The following is a 16,791-nucleotide window of genomic DNA, read 5'->3' as shown; positions in this document are numbered from 1 at the left end:
CAAAGGGGGGGGGAGAATGAGGAGGCAGGCCCAAACCCGCACCCCGTGTACTCACTGCCATCCAGAGTCCCCACACCATTCAGGCCACAGTCACTGAACTACACCACTCCTCTGCAACAACAATGCTGAAGGATCAGGCTGCAGCCGCCATTTGCTCTGTCCCGCGTTCGCTGGCCACCGGATTGGCATTATGGAGGCACCGCTCCGTGCCCTTCTTAGGTCTCCATGTGCCGCAGGAAATCGGCAATGCAGTGGTGTCGCGTCTGGGGTGACTACTGCAAAGAATGTGGGGGATAGAGCAGCTTAGTTGTGTCTACTGGGGGAGCTTCAATGCCGCGCGGCCATCTTGGTCGGCGGCTCAGCCACGCCCCTCTACATTTGCTAAACTTCAGTGCCTAACATCTTGAGCACAGAGCGATTAATACTTTCTAAGGGTTGTGTAGCATGACTTTCTTGTGTAATTGGCACTATTTAATTCCACTTCCCATAGGATATTGGTTTGGGGCTCATTCATAAGGTAAAGGAATCTGCAGCAGTACATATCCCTAGAAAGAAAAAATTGCTTACCTTCTCTAACAATGTTTCTGGCGGATATTATATTTTCTGGCAGATTTCTTACCATACGCCCTGTTAGTAGGTACCATGAGTAATAACATCCAGAAGCATGCAAATATATCATGCTGTTTTAGTCGTTACCACGAAATGAAACCAGATCGCTGTTTGACCACTTATATAATCCAAACACATCCTTGGCAGGTGGAATCTTGTCAGGAACCACAGGGCTCCACTGGACTATGCTATAAAGCAATTGCTGGGGAAAAAGGCTCCAGATCCAGTCTGGCACCTAGAAGATATTCATAAGTTGAGGAACCTGTTGGAAAATCAATCACAAAAAATGTTGCTAAAGGTAAGTAACTTTTCTAATAGTACATTCTTTTAAAAGTTAACTGAAGAACTTCAGACTTATTTAGAGTGTACTTTCTTCTGTACACAAGGCTGTCAGTGTTTAATCCCTATTGTGCAACAGGGACTGTCATATAGACATTACTGATAACATTAATTGCTTTGTGGACAAGAAAAAGTTCGTTGTGTTGGTATTATCGGTAGGTCCACAGCACTTGTTGTGGGTGGGCCATCTCCTCTTGTTGCAGATTCTCACCTCATTGATAGGATTTGTTGATTCCAATCTTTTCTCTCAGTTTGTTTCACCACTTTCAGACTAAAACCTTCTTTTCAACTCCCAGTGAGTTAGATTTTTAGCCATCACAAAGCTGCCTTCTTTTTACCAAGTATTTTCCACATTTCCTTGCTACCATAATTCACAATTATTCAAAGCTTTGGCCTATCGTTTTAGTCCTTTTGAGATGACAGTCAGTGCAAGGAAGGCCTAGATTGCACCTGCAGTCTTTGTACTTGGCAAATCGCCTAAAGGAAATTGAGACATAATTGAGACAGCAGTTGGATGCAAAGATTTTGCATGCATCAGGGGTGTTGGCACGAAAGTTAGCGGAGGGAGCGACATGTCTGGCAGTGGGGGGGGGGGAAATTGGAGGGGCTGGGGGTGGGCAAAGGGGGTTTTGTTACCTTGTTACTTATTGCGGAGTCTTGCAGCGAGGCCCCGTAGGACACTTTTGCCTGGATACCCTAGATGGGACTATAGGCCGTGCCTAACCTGACACTGTTGACGAAGAGTTGGGGTTGCAGGGCCGACGGGGGAAACAGGGGTAGGGGGAGTGATGCTCCTTCCAGGGGTCTTTGATATCGCAGGGGTAAGATGGGACAGAGGCATGGGGGGGTTCAAGGAAAGACCCTGTCTTATGCGGGGGATGGTAGAGGGATATCGATATTGTGGAATTGGGTCGGGGGAACTGGACAGGGGCCCAAGAGGGGGTGGTTTATTTAGGCACAGCCCATCTTGCAGTAGACATTGTGTTTTTTACTATCCTATTGTGATAAACTTGCAATAAAGTTTGTTTCAAAAAAAAAATTCAGGGGTGTTGGCACTTTATTTTGGACAAAAAGTAGTCGTGGCCAACACAGTAAAGATTCTGGGCATTAAACTGAATGATCCCTCTACTGCTCAGGCCAATGAAGATCGTGTTGTCTTAAACATGCTCTGCTGTTTAAACTTGCAAACAGTCTATCTGATTCCACCGCCCTCAAAAGCTTTTGGCTTAAAAGCCATTGTCAATGGTTTCTAGAAATGATAGGCAACTTCTTATAGTAGATTATGGTTATGACAGCTTCCTTTATACGGGGGATCTAAAAAAGTGATCTACAATCTCTAGGTGTTACAGAGTACTAGAGTCAGAGTGGCTGCTCCTTGGGAGTACGAAATCATGTCTCTGTGGCCAGTAAGACTCTTCACAGGCTTAAAGTATTATTTTGAATTTGAATGTTGGTGTCTGTTGAATAGATTCTCCCTCCATCGTGCCCCAAAAGAGAAAGCTATCTTACCTGAGAGAAAAACCACTTGAGTCTTCTCCCAGAAGCCTTAATAAATTGGTGGTAAATACCTTTCTCTTTGCTTAATCTACTTATTGGCATTAGAGTATGGGCAGGTAAGCACTCCTGCATTTCCTATATGTAGTGCACTAAGCAAATTTCATCCATTCATTTAAATATTAGCCACCAGCACCCACAAAGCCACCAACCGGGCCTGGTGGTTTAGTGGACTAATGCGTCCACCGTAGGGGCATGTGTTTGCCTCATAGTCACAGGTTCAAATCCTGATGGGTTCATGAAGTCTTTCATCCTTCTGAGGTCAATAAAATGAGTACCATTGATTTGGGTAACAATAAACATCTGTTATTCAGTGCAAAGTTAACCTTCTAGGTGAATGCACGCTTTACAGATACACATGTTATGAATGCACTTACGTCCAAAACGTACTCTTGTGTATTTTCTAGCTCTACTCTGTATGGATAAGGTATGTAGGAAGGAGTATTCATGGAAGTTTACAGCGGACAAAATGATTGGGAATAGGAGATTTTGATCTCTGATTTCTATTGATTTTCTTGCACACACAAGGGGATTTTTGTAAATTTCCTAAAAGTGCCAAATCTAAGCAATTGTAAATCTCCAGTTTGATGTGTGGTTTTCAGAATTTGGAAAAAAAAATGTGCTTTAGCTTTATTGTCGCCAAGCCAACTCCCTCTAGGCGCTATTATTTTCCGTTTGCAAAACCTGTCCCATATCCTTACTCTAGTTTAAATATTAACTCTGAAGGATACACGATGATGATAAGTTTCTGATATTGGCCCAGTGGCCTTGGAGCAGCACATTTCTGACCCTAAATTGTTAACTAACCCGCCTATTTTATGGCCTTTATGTTGGGGTTATTCTGAGATTAATTATTCTCATTTGCCCGCTCTAAACTCTGCGCCCCTAATTAGGAGAGCTCCAGAGAGGGAGGTAATTATCGCACTTGGTGAAATCCGATTTCCCGGGGTTTGGAACTCATCAGATGCGATAATTACCTCCAGTTAATAGTTTTCCCCATCATAATCGGATAATATATGTGAAATTTGGAGTTTTGCGACCAAAATCCGAATGTTTGGTATTTAGCCAACTTCCCCCACCCAGAATATTTTGTCAGGTTCCACTGGCCAAAAAGTACTGGGTGGAAAATTCGGGGCGTTGAGTTTGTAGCACCCAGGAATTACTGTGTGGTAAAATCTGTATAATTTATTTATAATTCTGATTCCTGCGGAAGAAGAGGTTTATGCAAATGTTGCAGTAATCTGACCTGTTTGTAATCAGGGTCCATGTGTCCTTCATTAGGCGGTCTATTAATGGAACTTAATATGCCATTTACTACTGTGTTTGGTATGGCTGCATCTGGTAATGAACACATATTTGATTCAGAGCTCAATTGCAATCACCATATTAAAATGAACAATATTCTGTAATGTATATCATTGTGCCTGTTGTCATCCTAAAAATACAATTTTCTGTCGCTCGTTCCCTTTCAGAATTAGCTGTTTCTCATTTTACGTTCATCAATTGACTTTGCTATTTAATAAGGTATTTTTTCAGAGCCACTGGAATTGTGCAGCAGGGTAGGACCAAATTATGTGGCAGGGTTGAGTAAATTATGCAGCAAGAAAAGTCAAATCATGCAGCACATTTTATGATAGTATTACTTAATTATTTTTTCATTTTACACTTGTTAACAGAGTCTGGACAGTAGTTGCACTTCATTAGTGCCAGTTTAACACTCAAATATATATCAATAAACAACACAAAGGTGGCCAGTCAACCTTTGCAAAGGGCCTTCCACTGCGCTGAACATGTGTTGTTGCATTTTTAGTAACTTTGGAACCGTTCAAGCTAGAACCAAACTTTTTTGGGGGTAAAATCTGCATTATGCAGCAAATGATAGATTATTCGGCAGATCCATAATTATGCGAATAAAACAGCGGCTGCACAATCACATAATTCCAGTGGCCCTGGGTATTTTATAAAACTTCGGTTTTGTAACAAATCACTAAAGCCTATTTCATCTAACAGCTCTGCCTGTATAGTGATATGTAAACATTTCATAACAGCTGTAATGTTCACAATAATGCCACCTGTTTGTTGTTCCACAAGGTTCCTCAATGTGCCTAGTTGAATGATTAAAGGATTGCATATTAGGGTATTTTTTTAACATAGTGCTTGTACCTTGAAGCACGGGTCAGTCACAGAGTGAGAACAGTTCTTATCCCTTCCTCAAAATTCACATCAAGTTTATTATATTTTTGCCAAAGTACTTTTAGGAGAACATTTTAGCATGCAGTTACCACTGTTCTGTACAAATAAGTACTTATCAAATCAAGCCTAGAATTATATAGGATTTTTATTTTTCAAGCATCCTCACATACCACGATTTTCTACCTTTACGCCATGGTGTAGTTTTTCAACTCAAATTGGCAGATTTCCCTCACAAGTTGTTGCTAACATCTGCTAATCGATTGCAAATTCAGTTTCCCTATACCCCTGGTAAACTTTATTCCTGCCCTTATCAGTAAATTCCCACCGTTGGACTTGACCCTTTCTGCAGGGTCACCCCCAAATGTTTTGCCTCCTCTCCTTGAGTCCCTAGAGTGCGAGGGCTCTATGCACAGTTTGTGCACCGAGTGCTGATGCTCATTGTAAGGGCTTGCCTATCTAATGGGGCTTGCGTGTCTGGAGGAAGTGGGCTGTTTGCACAGTCTGTGCACTGACTGTGCTTAGAAGGGGCGTGCCCACCTAAGGGGGCATGGTTGCCTGGAGAGAGCAGGCTCTAGGCAGAGTTCGTTCTCTGAGCATAGACTATGTGTATTAGAGGCTTGCCCACCTAATAGGGCTTGGTCTCTGGAGGGAGTTAGCTCTACGCACAGTGTGCTCAATGAGCGGTGATTGTGTGCAGTATGGGCTTGCCCACCTAATGGGGCTTGGATCTCTGGTGGGAGAGGAATGTAGGCACAGTCAGTGCACTGAGCGCTGACTGTGCTTAGTCAGGGCTTGCCAACCTAACGCAGCTTAGATCCCAGGAGGGAGTGGCTTCTAACCACAGCCTGCGCACTGACTGTGCATAGTAGGGGTTAGCCCTCCTAATGCAACGTGGGTGTCTGGAGAGAGTGGGCTCTAAGCAGAACTGTGCACTGAGCATAATAACCTGCTGCTGAGTTACAGGCATGAACCCCTGGAGAGGATCTATATTATGGAAGATAACTTTTACTGACTGGTATTGCTCAAGACAGAAGGTTCATAATACGGTTAGAAGATTCCACACATTAAAGATAGGATGTTCTAAATTAAGTAGGGAGAAATAGACACACATTTTCAAGGCACTACATAACACTTCCCCAGCATACTTTGACAAATTCATCTGCATTCATAAACCTTCCAGACACCTCCGCTCATTCGGACTCCTACTTGCACACATCTCACGCATGCAGAAAATAAGATCCGGTGACCGAGCCTTCTCCTACATCGCTCCTAAAGCATGAAACGATCTGACGCTACACATAAGAGCCTCCTTCTCAATTCTTGAATTCCGCAAAAAGCTGAAGACGTGGCTTTTTAAGTAATTCCACTGGGTGCTAGGTTTGGCTAGACTAACACCTGCTCAGCGCCAGGCAACCCTCCCATTTGATAGTACGCTCTACAAATCTGCATAACATAACAGAAGGACATGGTAATGCTGGAGCAGAAGTGCTATACAAACCATTATTGGCACTCTGCCATTGCCTTCCAAATAGTAATAGTCTAAAATTAATTAACTAATGAAGTTTAGTCCAGTGTCCTATTCTCCCACTCCATTTTTAAGGAGTAATCATTTGCTTTTTGTCTTTGACTGGGCTACTGCATGAGACAACTTCCAGGGCCATGCCCTTCTATAGTGGAAGATAAGGCAGGAGCCTTAAGGTTCCAACTAGTGGTGGTGGTGGCGAAAAGCGGCAAAAAGCCAGAAAAGATTGGAATGGAAGCACATCGAGCACTGAAACTCCTTGCACTGTTGCTGATGACTGTTTACATTTACCACATCTGTAGAGTTTTTCTGTATACAAAAATTAAATAGCCTTTATTTTTCAGGTACTAGATAAAGCAAGGCCATTGTTACGGTCTTCCTTATAGCAGCATATGAGACATTATATGCCCCCTTTTTTCTACTGGCTTGACTAGTAGACCTAAAGTCGTAAATCAGTTACACTGACTTGCGTGCTCATTACAATAAACATATGACTTATCCTTCTCGTAAGCTATTTGGATTTTGAAATATAACATTTGCTCTGGCCCACAGAATGCTCCAAATCTCATTCTGATATGTTCTCTAGAGAGTACATGTTCACCAATTTTTTTAATTTTTAATTTCAAGTTTGCTTGCTTTCCGGGACCATGTTAAAAGCATTGTGTAATCAAGTCAATCATGAGCTGTAATCTTGCGGGTTGAGTGGCAGACTACACACAGTGTTCTTGTGTCCCAGCCAAGAACACAAGGCATCGTTTTCATACCCCATCTAGAGAATTTTAATTTTCGGCATTTGTCAGTCCAATGAGATTACAACATCATAATATTCAACAGATAGCGGAATGGCCTGCTTTGGAGTTCATATATAATCTATATAAAATTATGTTGCCAATGGTACTTACGTCATCCATGTATGATTCTAATTCAAATGAATATGCCATTTAATTAAAGTTAGAGTGATATTGGAAAGCTGTGGTTCTTATCAGACTATTTTGTGTTCCAGTAGGAACTGAGTTATACTTGCATACCATGTTTTGTTTTATTTTTACATATCCGTGTACAATTCCAGATTTGGCAAAATGTAAAACACATGCCCCTGAAATTGCCTCGTGCTGGTCACACTGTACTGAAATGCACCGGGCTCTAGTTATTTTTTTTAAATTGAATTCACTTATTTAACGTTTCTTCAACACACGGGTATTGGGGTGTCTTATAACAAGCATTGACGTAAAACTGTAGTAGGTGTACATTTACCTTCAGCTATTTTCTATTTCTAATATGTGGGAGCCTTTATATAGCGCTTGACAAGAAACTAGCTCAGCAAGTCAAATTGCGAGGCCACAGAATGTAGGCATGACTCTACTCCACCATGCACAGTTATGTCATCTGCACACTATAATGTTCTCTCGCTTTTTTATCACCTATTGAGGATGATCACTTACATCAGTGGCGGCTTAGTTTGTTTTTATTACCTTTGGAAGCTTGTTATCTTCTAACCACTCCTTGAGACCTGAATAAAGGGAAAGATGCTCTTTTTGTAGGACTCATGTCTTTTTATGAGAGATGTGTCTCTGTAGCTGATCTCCACAAGGCATGTGCCCACAACCCCGGGCCAGATGCGGGAACTGTTCCTTAACAAATTATCTACAGTAAACGAGAAGCTCCTCAGGGGACGAGAAACTCTTCTGAGAACTGTCTGTAAACTGTCTTAAACAATCCCTGCACTTGGTTCCTCAAGTGCTCTGATATTATATGCTCAAGACAAGATCATCCATTTTTAATGACCTACATTTGCATGTAAGTTTCATTGTTGGAAGTTTCCGATACAAAAGAGTGCCGCTAAGTGAAAGACATGGAATGCAGACTTCCTAAAGATAGACAAGCTTCAGTTAGGTTTCTTTCCAAGACCCATGCTTTGAAAAAGTGGACAGTGCTCCCACATAATTCCTGCCAGTGGGCTTCCATTACTGCGTCAGAGGCAGTTGTTGCCTTTGATGACTAGTCCAATTTCAACTAGGATGGATGCACTCTATTAGTGAAACAAATTTATAAGAGGTAAAACATAGTAGTATGAACAAATTATATGAAATCTTTTAGCGAGAACTTTGTTGTAATCTGCTTGTTAAGTAATGCATCCTCCCTGCCCTTGTTCTCTGTCTTGCTGCTCAGCCACTGGGATGTCATTAGAATGTTATGTATGTTTGTACTGGAAGGGAGTGGAGTTGGAGATGATGGGCTGAGCAGCAAGCTGCTCCTGGTGGGGTGTATAATGGAGCATATATTGGAACTTACTAAGCTGTAACTTGATGAATAAACCACTAACTACAAGAGCTGTCTAAGAGACTTCTTTGATTGCTACAAATTTCCTCCTGACATGTGATAAATGTCCTGATGTGAGACATATGCCTTCAGTGACATTGTTAATATGAATAACTTCTCACAAACCTGACTGACACTAGCATTTTTGTTGTTCGGAGATCATCTAGTATGCAAGAGTTATCACCTTTCTGGAAGCTGAATGCTGACATTAAGAATAAACACGTTGATTGCTTTTATTTGTTAGTATCGATTCTGGCTTACTCTTGATATTAGAATCACAATCTTGTTGTAAGTAACAATGACCGTCATGTATATGGGTTATCAGTTTGCTTCTAATAAACTTTAAACTTAAATAAGACTGAAACAAAAATCTATAAATTGCTAGAAAATGTGATGGGAAAGTGGTAGGTAAAGAACAAGCAGGTTTAACAATTGGATGATGTGGCAGTAATAGTTAACGAAATGGTATACTTTCCTGTTCCTGCCTCCTAAAAAGAAAGAGGGGGAGTTCAGTAGCAATAGTCTTGCCGTTGCCAATAATACTGAGTATCGAGTTCCCCTGACATTATATTGTTTGAAGCCCTCCTTCCTCAAAATTCTTCATTTCTCCAAGTTATACTTCCAACATTATTCTGTAAGAATTCTATAGTCTTAGGTTTGTTCTATTACTCATAGATTCTGCATCAGTACTTAAGATCTTGTTCAATGTAAGAGAGAGATGTTCTAGCGTTTGCAACAAGAATGTTAGATTCTATTAAGGACACAGAAGCGAGGATTATGCTTCTCAATATTTCCTACTCATGTAAAACAGCAGCCAATCAAAAAACAGTAAAGAATATAACATACTAAATTTCCCATGGGGCTTTGAACCATGCCTCTAATAAACCCACCAATCATCTGGGAGCATCCAATACAAAATACGGAGGCACTATATTCATGCCTCTTTCTTTGCGAACAAGCAGCCTAAATGTAAAAAAAAGTCCAAAAAAGAACAAGCATGCAGTTCCAAACTCTCAACGGAGAGTTATCACCATCCAAACAAAAGTCCAAACTGAAGAAGAATCCAAACTGAACCAATCGGAAGAGAGCATAAACCCACAGAATCAGCCAAGCCCTGGACATTCATTTTGTTTCGAAACCGATCCTAGAAGAGAAAAATACCTTGAATCCATCTCAATGTAAGAATAAAAAGAAGGGAGGGAAAAAGATCATAATATCATACATATTATACAGCAATGAGAATATAAATCTTACCAGTCCCCATGGGTGGGATAATCGTAGCCTCTGTATTCTTAATAAAATCTAAAATGCTTGTCGCAAATGCTATAAAATGTTCTATTCTATAGCAGGACCGGAGGCTCCGATTAAGCTGGCTCAAACTCACCAACAACAACAGAAGATACATGCAAAATACGTTTATAGTAAAAAATCTTAAACATGGAATCAGAAGACTAATCAGCAGCTTTAAGAATATCTTCCGGTGTAGAACCTTAGGCAAAAGCTTTAGAAGCCATAGCCCCTCTAGCTGAATGAGCATCATACAAAGAAACATCAATTCCAGCTTGCAACTTGACCCAACAAACCCATCAGGCCAATGTCGCGGCTGTCATTCGGCGCAACGGCTTTTGAATAGCCAGTAACAAGGGGCCAAGGGAATACATTTTATGAGCCAAAGTACGTTCCTCATAAACCGTTAAACATTTTACAACTCATAATTTAGCATTGTGTGGAAACACAGGATAATCAATAGAAACTCACATGGTCTTTGTCCTTTTTGAGATAAGAAAAGAAACGCCATCAGGAAAAACAACCTACCTGCTAGGTACAAAGCATGTGTGTCTGGAACCCATTGGCACGAAATTAAGCATAAAAGCATACTCAATTTGGCAGAAATTTGTTTCAAGGTTAAATCATTATTATCAGGCCATGACTCCAATAGAGACAAAACATTTCTAACATCCCATAGCTGAGTGTACCTAGGCTTCAGGGGACTAGCAACCCTAATGCCCTTCAGTAGTTTGCATACCATAGGATGGACACCCACGGGTTTACCATCAATAGGATTATGTCCAGCTGACTGAACATTATTTACTGACCTGTAACATAATACTGATTCAGCACATTCAGAAACGAAATTCAGGACGTCTTTCAATTCGGGTCCCGTTGAAGGCATCAACCCACCCATTGTTTCCATGCAGAAGAATATCGTTTACAGATGGAAGGAGCCCAAGCTTGATGTATAAAGTCGGCGGTTGCTGCTGATAGTCCTGTAATCTGTTTGTCTTCTGATACCGTCCAGACCATGAGAGTCCATTTGTTCCTGAAGGGTCAGAGGATGTGACGCACCCAGTAAGTCCAGGAGTAGCAGAGGGAAAACCGGAAGGAGGATAGGAAGAGCTACAGATAATTCCAACAGAGTCGGAAACCATGACTGTATCTTCCACAGTGGAGTAACCAGAACCAGAGTCGCCGATTGGCATCGGACTTGTGCTGCCACTTTCTGGATCATGGCAAAAGGTGGGAACACGTCATTCACCTGTTCTCTCCATGACTGGAGGAAGGCATCCATCCCTAAGGCCATCGGATCCGGCCTCCAACTGTAGAACCATTTCAATTGCTAACATAATCTCCTGAAAATTGTGAGGATGAAGTTTCCAGTCGCCGTAGTCCCTCAGGGATCTAGAATTCCAATCCGCTACCAGGTTGTCCTTGTTTGGAAGGTATTCTGCTTGGACCGTAATCTTCTGAGAAAAGCGGAAGCGCCAGAAGTCTCCGGCTATGTTGGCCAGCAGACGCAATCTTGTGCCCCCCCAAACGGTTGATGTATCGGACTGCAGAGACATTGTCCATCTGCAAGGTAATGCAGCAGTTGCTTTTGATCTAAGAGATTGATTGAATGGCAAAAGAACCTGCCAGAAGTTCCAAGCAATTGATATGAAGTTTTAATCCTTCGACTGACCACCGACCGCCTGTAGAAAAGTCTCTGCATCAAGCGCCCCAGCCCCAACAACTGACATCTGACTCGATGACTACGTCTGGAAAATACTCATTAAACGGTCCGGTCAACTATTAACTGCTGTTGCCGGCAGAGTCAATAGAGACCGGACCGTCGATCCATGAGGAGATTAATATAGTGAGGAACGCTTGTGATTATTTAAGTGCACATTTGTTAAGGATTGAGCGCAGCCGGTAATGGCTTGTTACCTGAAGCTATGAGTAGAGTGAGAACAACTTTGTTGATTTATGCACTTGATTATTGAACTACCAGCAGATAGCCTGTTACCCTGATTTTATGGTGTTGTAACTAGCAGCCGGTCCTTTGAGGAGTGCCAAATGCCCGATTAAGTTGTCCAGAAGCTTACAGTCAGTTATTGTTGTTCACTTCCGTTTGTTCCCTTACCCTTGTCCTGAGGAGGCCAAGATCTAAATGAAGGCCAAAATGCGTCCGCGTCGACAGTTTTTGACCAGAGGAGTCCAATTGGAATTGATAAAAAAACTCTTATGTTTGAAAGCACATTTGAAATGAGGTCTTTAGAGGTGTGGTAACCTCGTGTGCATATAAGACTACCTCGCAGTGTATTACCTTGATTCAGTCCGTAAACACTGTTTAGTTTTCAATCAAATGGGTAGAAGGAACTAATGACTTTGGTCTATGTTGATTTGTGATGTATATGCTGTTTATATATATGTTTGTATGTTTTTTCGTTTTAAAAGAAACCAAAACAATGATGATTTTTTCGAAAAAATGTGTCTGTGGTATGTGATTTGTTGTTTTGAATAATGCATATGAATTTATGATAAGACGATGTACTGTCAATGGGGTAATATGAAGTTCCCTATTAGTTAGTGGCTACAGGTATTTTTTCTTCCTTGCCACTCCAGAGGTGGGCATCCCGAGCTGGGACACTGGCTCCTGCTTTGTATGTAGCATCTACTGTGACTAGACACACAGTTCAGCGGGGTGGGGACCCTATGGAACGAGAAGGCAATTGCTAATAAAGGTAAATGTGTCCTTTTGCCAAACTTCTGCTGTTCTGTGGTTTTTGGATACTAAGAGCATTTTATTATGTACTTTGTACGTCCGCACAGAAATCTTAGTATTCGCCAGAAATGTTTTGTATCCTTCGCGTGAATTGGAGAGACACACATTTTTTTCTTTAGAATAGGAAAAATCGAAACTTTAATATTTAAATCCCTTCACTCACTGGACGACTAACCTGGTACCTGTGAGTTGCATTTTCCTTTTTACGCAGTGCTAAAAGAATTATCTGTTGGGGTGTTGTGTACGAAACTCCTCGTCATTTGTTTAGAAACTAAAACACGTTTGAATTTGGTGGGACTCTATACTTATACTGTGTACTCGCATATTGTGTCTAGGATGAGTTGGTCTGGGAAAAACGTAGGTAGGCATGCAGTGCTGCTAAAATTCCAAACAATGGCTGGAGCCTATTGTGAAAATAAACCGTGACTTTTGTTCACTTTTTGCAATGAGCCAGAATCCTCCTGGGCCTCTGTACCGAATCGAACTAAAGAGGAGTGTTTATTTCTTTTAATTCTGGTTTGGATCATTACCTCCCTCCAATTGGAGGAACTGCTCACGCATCAACCTATTTGAATAATATTGTTATCTGTTTATCCAACCGATGACCTTGAACAACGTAAGTTGCCACACCACTGTTACTGAACAGCACATAGGGGACCTCACTAGATCAAATAACTTAACAAGCATTGCCAGACAATGCTCTCCTCCCACATAATGTTGGTGTACGTATCCATACCTGCTTAGTGATCTTCTCTCTTCACAACACGTTCCTCCCTCAAGAATGGAAGGCTTTCGCTTTGACAATGTTTTATTTATTTGAACCAATCTGCCTCCTCTTCTGACCCAATAAGCCTTTCATTTGGGACAGGACCATAAATACATTGTAATGAGCTTTACTTATTCTAGAGATGTTGATGGCTCTTAACAGGATTTTACTTCAATACTTGAGCATTTACTACAACAGTTTGCAAATTTACGTGGCTTCGATTGTTTCCAGATTCCTACCCTGTTCTGCTGCTTTGACATTGGGATCATCATGGACGCACTGCCTCTGGTGGCTTGTGCCCCATGATATGGTGCTTGATATTGAGGGATAGACGATACCTTATTATTGAGGGTGAGTACACGCGTTAAAAAAATGTTTTGGTTCCCAGTGGATAAGAGCCATTGCCATTGATATTCCCAAGTCGAAAGCAGCGTTCTTGGCACTGGGTGTCCATTTGCCTGAAGAACTTTGGGGCACAGGGGTATCAGAATTGTCTTGAATTAGCAAGCGGAGGTGTTGATTCGCCTTAACTCTGCATGATGGCAGTGGCTTTAAGGTTCTGAGCACTGCATGGTTGTATTGATTACTTCAAGATGCATGTTCCTTACCTGATGTCGGCATCCCATGACTGGGATGGCCGACGTTTTTTGAAACCGTACCTTTTTCTTGGGTTATAGGCAGGGCCACTGGAATTATGCGGTTCTGCATCGGTATCAATTTCCCTTAATAATGAACTTCCGCAATTGATATGTAGTACATCATCTGCAGCACGATTTGCAGATTTTATCAAAAAAATTGTTTGTTGCTCAAACGAATCAAAAGTTACTAAAACAACCTGCTGCCGTGCCGTTGAAGTAGACTTGTGGAAATCTGAAATAATTTCCGTTAGCATAAGCTGAAGCCATTTTGGTTGTGGCATCCATTTTGTTAGCTATGTAATTCTTCTGTCTTCACTGTTGCTTGCCCTTCTATTCTGCTTGAGTCATCAGCTTTAGTTAACTCCTTCGGTACTGAGCTAAAGCAATGTATGTGCTGAGAAAAGGCCTGTAGCTGCTGAAATGCACCTGGTAAAAAAATTTAACTGTCAACTATTTTCTGCTGTTGTAAACAGTTCTGCTCCCCCTCCCACTTTGCTGACTAAGTGATTACCCATCTGCCCATGTCTGGCTGTAACTATTTCTGTGTAGGCCTGTACCTTCTATTTGTATCTACATGCTTACTCTGCAACACAGTGTGTATATGAGCCCCATGGTCTGTGTATTCAATGTACTACCTCAGGCAGCACTCGAGTGCTGTGTGGACGTAGTCCTACTCCTGAGTGATTAATAAACTTGTTATTTGAATTCCAGCTTCAATACCGATCTCTATTTTGGGTCTACGGACCCGTGGACAGAGAAGGGTGGCCCCTGCACCGGTGTGCTCATTAAAAGGCACATTTCCAGTGTTGGCGCCCGACACGTGGGGCCTCATAGAGGACGCGGCCGTCCGAAGGAGTGGTCTTGACTGAATAGTGTAATATTGCTGAGGAGACGCCCTACATGAGGAGACCCTTGTCTTTGCAGCCGAAGTGATTTTTCCGGTTTTCTCGATTTGACCATCCAGGTGTTGGCCGGTCCCAACTGAGGTAGCCTTTGGCGTTATTTTTGCAGTGACCATTAGGTCGACCAAGAGATTGGCAGTTGGAGGTTGGAAACTCTTGTTTGGTAAGGTCGCTGAAGCAGCACCTTTGATTTGCTTAGCCAAGATTCTGGTTTTATTTGATTTATTTTTTGCAAAAGATAAAAGCAGGTAATGTGGAGATTTTTTTCCACTTTTGAATACTTTGGAATAGTAATATCTTACAAAAACTTGGTAGCATGCCTGTTTCCAGCACACTCTGTAGGCCGTGTTGCTGTCTTGGTGGTACCAAAACGGATTTAGAAAGAAGTCAGCCGGCTCCCCCAGAGGGGACACCTAATAGACATATGTATGTCAAATATGGTATTTCTTCCATAATGTATAATACACTGTGGAACAAATATACGAAAAAGGATCCTGATCTACAATGGCCAGTGAATGGGTCATTTGACTTTAAAAAGATTTAATATGTAGAGCAGTGTTTGTTTAAAAGGAAAAGTCGACAAGATATGTTTGATTGTGTACGAATGTGGGAGAAAGAAGTACAAGAGAGAGTGAGGAAAGAAGAAGGTATAGCAGAAAAAGAACAGCATACAACGATATATCAAAAAGCGTTGGAACTAAAAAATAAAGAGATGAAGGCAATAAAAGAAAAAGAGGAAAGGGAGCGTCGTTTAGAGGTAACTGGCCAGTACCCTGTTATGCGCCCCATTTATCCCTTACTTATTCTTCCACCCCCCCCCCCCTCCAACCCCCCTCCGACCCTCAGGCCAGTCCGCCACCTCTTCAGGTTGGTTGAAAAACCATGCTTTACCATCCGCCTCCACCCGGAGACGGGCCGGAAACAGCATTGCGTATTTGAGTCCTCTGTCCCTCAATTGTTTCTTTATCGCAAGGAATGAACGTCTTTGCCTCTATACATGAAGGGTGAAGTCAGGGAAAAAGGTGATTTCTGTATTGTCATACCTAAGTGGTGGGGCCACTCTGGCTGACATCTCAGTCTCGGAAATGACATCTTGGTCTCGGAAATTCAATAACTTCGCTAGATGGGGCGTAGAGGTGCGCCCGGCCTGGGATGCCCCCCAGGTACCCTGTGGGCCCTCTCGACCACGAAGAAGATGGATAGGCCCTTCGGCTTTAGGTGCTTAAGTATGAGGTCCTCAATGAACAGGTCAGTTGCCCGTCCCTCCGCTCTTTCGGGCGCACCAATGATACGCACGTTGTTTCGTCTAGTGCGGCCCTCATAGTTGTCCAGTTTCTCCTCTGCAAATTTCCAAAAGTCCTGCAACTCTTAGATGTCCCGTTGCATTTGTGATGTATCGTCGCGTAGGCTTGTGTTAGTGATTTCCATCTGTTTGACCTTTTTGCCGATTTTGGTTAGGTCTGCCCTAATGAGCGTCACCTCTGATGTTATTGCGTCCATTCTCATTTCCATGGATGAGTGGTCCCCGGAGATTGCTTCCATGACATCCTTTACGGTGAGTTTGGGTGCGTCTTCCTCTGTTGCGGCCGCCTTTTTGTCCTTGGTTGGCTGTTCTGGCGTAGTCGACTTAGGTAGGGTATACCTATACAATTTGTTCTGCTGAGTCACTTTGAGGCCTTTTGGTCCTAAGTTTGCTTCAGGTTGCTGTGGGGCGGCTTTTACCTCCAGGTGGGGCTTCAAGCTCATCGTTATGAGGACTGCAGTTCCTTTACTCCTATCCGCAGGGTGGCCGTGTCATGCCGATCATGCGTCTTTGGGAGCACTGCGAGATAGGGGAGGGGGAAAACCAGCACGTCACCCCCTCCACTTCCCGGTGTTGTGATTGGCCGGTGCTCTTGCGGCAGTGG

The 16,791-nt window shown here is 42.4% G+C and overlaps 1 protein-coding gene across 3 annotated transcripts in view; it reads left to right on the top strand.

The window, feature by feature from the left end:
• TTC33 (tetratricopeptide repeat domain 33) overlaps nt 1-16,791 on the top strand; it is a 925,632-nt gene that overhangs the window by 206,363 nt on the left and 702,478 nt on the right. The window lies entirely within an intron of this gene.

Source organism: Triturus cristatus, chromosome 2_1, assembly GCF_964204655.1.
Source record: "Triturus cristatus chromosome 2_1, aTriCri1.1, whole genome shotgun sequence".
NCBI classification, from domain to species: Eukaryota; Metazoa; Chordata; class Amphibia; order Caudata; family Salamandridae; genus Triturus; species Triturus cristatus.
The sequence above is the reverse complement of the archived record's forward strand: the minus strand, read 5'-3'. Positions and strand labels throughout refer to the sequence as shown.